General features: G+C 35.5%; 1 pseudogene; it reads left to right on the forward strand.

Moving 5' to 3' along the window:
• The first annotated feature begins 1,850 nt into the window (after window positions 1-1,850).
• On the forward strand, window positions 1,851-5,055 carry LOC101311921 (annotated as a pseudogene).
• Window positions 5,056-6,093: the final 1,038 nt, after the last annotated feature.

Genomic DNA, 6,093 nt, shown 5'->3' on the forward strand with positions numbered 1-6,093 from the left:
GAGAGAGAGAGAGACAGTACCGGCCATTATACACACGAGGCGGCTGGTTATTACAAAAATCTCTAACTACATAAACATTTTGATTGACTGAAATCGATCCTCGTAGTAATTATCATATAAAATGGTCACTAGTTTTATACGAATGGATGCATATACAGCATCCCTAGTTCTCTACGTACAACGAGGCTGCTGGTTACAAGAATCTGTACCTACATACGATTTTGATCGAGCTATGTCCTCCTAATTATCATATAAAATGGTTACACTAACGTAACAATGTTTTATTGGTATAATTTATGTAAATGTGAAGAGTTTATATAAGGTAGCCATGTTTTATTAGTATCGTTAATTTATTAGTTTGGCAGATGCAATGTCCCTATTTTTCGTGGGATTCATATCTTCTATCATATTGACATATTAAATGGGAAGAGATTATATAATGTAGCCATGTTTTATTAGTATCTTTAATTTATTAGTTTGGCAGATGCAATGTCCCTATTTTTCGTGGGATTCATATCTTCTATCATATTGACATATTATCTGCCTTAACAGAAAAACAAACTAATATATTAACTATAATGTCATGAACAGAGCCATTTTTTTTTATCTTAAAGACAATTTTGTCATTAGTACTAAAGTAGAGGGACAATACGAATCGATCCACTGCCATGCGTACAGAAGACAATCAAGATCATATGATTCGTATGAGGGCTGTATCCTCATTACAAATTTCGACTCACAAGGAGCCTATAATCTAATAGCAAATAGATCATAGGCTAAGATCTCACCTAAAAAACTATAAAAATGCTAAAGAAAGATAGACTCATAACGCCAAGACGCCATGAGGCACAAAAAATGTTTAGGCGCAAAAGTGCTTAGAGTCCTAATGAAAGGAACTTATTGTACTAGAAAACTATAATCTAAAAAAGCATCTAAAGCCCAAAAAGAAATTAAACCTAAACCCGAAACAATTAACCTAGCCCAACTTTCTTTCACAATTACAGGAAGGACATGGAAGAGGAACATATTAGCCGTCGCCGCAATGAGATGAGGTTGCCTTCGTGAGACGTCGCCGCAGTTGCCGCTGTGGGACATTGCCGCCGCCTTGTTCCGTACAGCCACAAGCACACCCCAAGGAGAAGAAACTCCATTGTCGCCACGAACTTAGAGACCAAATAACATCTCCACCAAACCAAAGCTCCTCTCATGAATAAACAAGGATGGAGATGGAATCGGGAAGATGAAACCAGATCTGCTCCTCGAGTCCATGGTGCCATACCTCCAAACCGATCTGAAAAGCCATGCTAATCAAAAGCTGTTAAGAATCTCTAGCAAATTACCTCTCAAAGCATTTGGTTGCTAACATATCCTTCATCCGACAACAAAGTCATACGGTTTCAGTAGATCTAGAGACCCGTCTAACGTTAGACCGTCGCCGGATGAGGGTTGGATTTCGTGGTTTGCGGCCGACTTAGAGAATGAACAGAGCCATATGTTATCTATAATGCTAACAAATGATTTCCTCTCTCATGCTACCAATGAGATTTGGAATAACCAACATGCTAGAGCTAACCAAGAAATTACGAACTCATGCATATATTATTATATATGGACAAATGTGTTGTCTGTGATGATAAAAAATTAAATTTGATGCCCTACTCCTAATTAGTAACGTGCGCGCGCATATTTATATATTTTGTTCATCGATGGCTATAATGAAAGGATCATGTAAATGACACAGTCTATATAAGTACAATCGTGTGGAAGATTAATCTCCGAGGTTTCTTTTATCCTCCATCAAACAAGTGCATTTCTTTTGCTGGCTACAAAGTAGTCGAATTTAGGTTGAAATGTCTGCAGCAAATACTATGCTTGGAAACAATTGTTCACTCTTGGAAAAGGTCACACGCCTATTTGTTACTAGATTTATAAGACAATATACCTCCACAGGATGTATAATGTGAGTAATGTATACTTAATTTTGGTCCTAATTGTTTGACATCTAATTCATTACATTCATGTTTATACTTATTATGCATGCTCTGAACCTTTTTCTTCACTCTTTCTCTTCATAAAGCTCAAGGAATCATATCAGTATTGATCCAAATAAACATTTAGTAGGATCATTTGCATTGCATGTTTCTCTCTTGATCAACACAATTCGCCTGATTTGTTGCGAGTATATACGATCTTCAAGTGTGTGTGTGTGTATATCTTATGCAGTAGTTAACCCAGTTCCACTCGATCTATCTCCAGCTGTTTCTGTTTGAGGCAATCATATCCCTTAATATATTGACTCTTACAAATAAAGTTTTGTGCACTACTGTCTTGTATACAGTTTAATAGAGGAAGACGGCACAACGTTAACCTTTGAGGGAACGAGCATCGGTAGTTCTTTGAAATCTGTTCTTAAAGTTCACAATCCTCAGTTTTACTGGAAGGTAAACCATTCTCATTTTGGATTTTGGAAATTATAATTCTGAATTATGTACGTACTACTTAATCTCAAAAGTACGTTCTCTCTTTCAGGTAATGACTCGGTCTGATTTAGGCCTTGCAGATGCTTAAATAAATGGAGATTTTTCTTTCGATGATAAAGACAAAGGTCTTGAGAATCTCTTTACGGTAATATCACTGATCATGATTTTCGACTGCATGCAAGATTGTTTGTTCAGTTCGAAGATTAAATTCCGTTTTACTAACTTATTCAGTTTCCAGATTCTCATTGCCAATAGAGATTCAAATTCTTCCCTCTCAAAAATGAGCAAGAAAAGGTGCAATTAACATATGTTACTGTCGATCATAAACTTGAATGGAGGTATATATACCTATTGGTCATCAAAATCATTGTGTCAAGTACTTAATTAACTGAATGTTGCTTGTTACAGCGGTTGGTGGACGCCATTGTTATTCGCTGCCAGTATGACCCCTGCACGATATTTCTTTCATCATATTACAAGGCAAAACACACTTACACAGGCTCGGAGGAACATCTCTCGCCATTATGACCTGGTAAACAATTTACATAATGTACGTTTAAGGATTAATACATGCATGTCTAACATATGACATGAGATAACTCAGAAGCTCATTCCAATTTTGTGTGCGCTGACCTAGAGTAATGAACTGTTTTCGTTGTACTTGGACGAAACGATGACGTATTCCACGGCTGTTTTTAAGGTTAGCATCATCAGCTTTCAACATATTGATAGTAAATTACACCATTTACACAGCATGAAGAAAGTATATATTGTAATTTAAGTATACAGTTGCTCCTCGTTTTTGAATCATTCTGTACGTAGGAAGAAGATGAAGAATTGAAGATTGCACAGCTGAGGAAAATCAGCATTTTAATTGAAAAGGTGGTTTTAGTTAATGTTTCTTTGATATAAAACACTTTGTCAAGAATCCTGCAGTGCTCCAAGATCTTGGTTATTCCAAAACACTTCGACTTGTTGACAAACATATTTTTTTGTGTTCTTTTTTCTTATGTGGGATTCTTTTTATTTTAAATGCGGGACTGCTTATTCTGGAACAAATTTCTTTTATCTGAGATTTAATTTTTTGTTCGTTTCTATCTGTTTCATTTAGGCTAAAATTAATAAGAACCATGAAGTCCTAGAGATTGGCTGTGGTTGGGGCAGCTTCGCTATTGAAGTCGTCAAACAAACTGGTTGTAGATACACTGGCATCACTTTGTCTGAGGAACAATTGAAATTTGCCGAAAAAAAAGTGAAAGATGCGGGCCTTCAGGTATCAAACTAAATAATTAATTTTCCATTAGTAACAGCTCTCAGAATTCAACTGATAGAAGGATTATGAGATTAATATAGACTCACTCACTGGATTATTGTAATTTCAATCATATAATTGCATGATACCAGGACTACATCAAGTTCCTGTTGTGTGACTACCGCAAACTGCCTCCAAACTCCACTTATGACAGAGTCATTTCTTGGTGAGTATTGTCCCCGTTAAATGTCATCTAGGCAATTCAAATTACTGCCAAACATACCTTGATGTGTGGTGAATTTAATTTGCAGTGAGATGCTAGAACACGTCGGCCACAAATTTATGGAGGAATTCTTTGGTTGCTGTGAATCTCTCCTAGCAGAAAAAGGACTTCTTGTTCTACAGGTAACATCCAATATATTAATGTTACTGACCATTCTCCACTTTGTTGGTTTGCAAGGTGGGAAATTTGGTTGCCTAGCTACCTAACACTGCTATGTTAAACTACATTTAAATCTTATAAATGTAAACATCCAATATAATATATAAGCTAATGGTTTTGGGTGGTTGATTTCTTTAGTTCACATCATTACCGGATGAGCGTTATGATAAGTACAGGCAAAGCTCAGACTTCATAAATGAATATATATTTCCTGGTGCTTGTATACCTTCATTAAGTAGGGTAACATCAGCCATGGCTACTTCTTCAAAACTCAGGTATATAATATATGACATAATTTTATAGTCAGTATTATATAACTGTAGTGCTTGTTGTTTTCACTTATGGGCTTATGGCCGGAACTTCTGTTACTGCAGTGTGGAACACTTGGAAAACATTGGAATTCATTATTATCCAACGCTAAAATGTTGGAAAAAAATTTTCTTGGAAAACCAGAAGTAAGAGATTGATATTCTTTCAAGTTCAATTGTTTACAGAAGGCTATGATGTAAAATTGTTATACATGTTGTTGATGCTATTGGTGGTGCATTGTCTTTTGTGTTTATAGCGAAATACTAGCTCTTGGATTCGATGAAGAGTTCATCCGGACATGGGAGTATTATTTTGATTATTGTGCGGCAGGATTCAACTCATGCACACTTGGAAATTACCAGGTTCATTTCTTGCTTCTAACAACCTTACATGTTCATTACTAATCAAAATTGGTAATTCCTGTGTTGTATATATATGTACCAATTTTCTGTAATTGACTAACGTACGGTTAACAAATAGTCATATACCGGCTCTTGCAGATTGTGTTTTCTCGTCCTGGTAATGTTCCTGTATTAGGCAACCCCTTCAAAGGCTTCCCTTCAGCATATTGATTGTGTTGTCAAGTCCATCTTCAGGACAAACTGTTGCTGATTAAGAAATGGTGCTAGAAAGTTATTTTGTGTTATGTTTGATTGAATAAGCCTTATCACATGAAAAGGTTTTGTCTTCAATGTAATTTGCTTTACCATATCACAGTCTCCTTGTAACATAATTCCCTTCTTTGAAATAAAAAGTTTGATAATCTAGACAATATATTTTGCAGATTTTCCTTAATTTTTTGCTAATTAACAACCGTAGGTTTCTTGAACTGTAAGAAACTGCAGATGCGAACTCCTAGTTTCCAGCAGTTCAAGAGTACAAAACCTTATTAAGAAAATTAAAAATGGAGTTTTACACATTGCATGTTCAAATGACAGCATCACAAACCCTAATCTCTATATGTGTTAACTTATATATTTGTTTGAAGAATGGTGCCGCTCTGTTGAGACTATATATACTCCACATGTGAAAAACTAGACTTATTTGTGGATTTAGGAGGATTTGAGCCACTCGATTCATTACTAATTTATTTTAGATGTGAACTATATATTACTATATCTGCCCCTTGCACATATAGCTATTGTACAGATGCTATATAGTTGATGTATACCAAGTCCAACATAGCTATAGCATATTGCAATTTGAATTCATGAACATGCATCATATATTCACAAATCCATAATAATTAAATTAGATCGTGTTATGTTACATTTCACTAACTTGACAAATGTTCAGTCCCACACAAAACAGATCGATACATATCAGTAGTCAGAATATGTATTAAGAAACAAGCTAGGTAGCATAGGATTGGTTTACTAAACAATTAACACTAGCCACCGTAAAAGATTACAATTATCATTACTTTAAAAGGAACACAAGCCACCATCAATAATTCAAATGAACAAAAATTAACAAATGCAATTCCTTTGTCTTTGGTTAGGGTGTTATTGTGCAACGGAGCTGTATAAATAATGGTACAGCTAATAATGCAGAGAGAGAGAGAGAGAGAGAGAGAGAGAGAGAGAGAGAGAGAGAGAGAGAGAGAGAGA

The sequence above is a fragment of the Fragaria vesca genome, linkage group LG7 (assembly GCF_000184155.1).
Source record: "Fragaria vesca subsp. vesca linkage group LG7, FraVesHawaii_1.0, whole genome shotgun sequence".
NCBI lineage: Eukaryota > Viridiplantae > Streptophyta > Magnoliopsida > Rosales > Rosaceae > Fragaria > Fragaria vesca.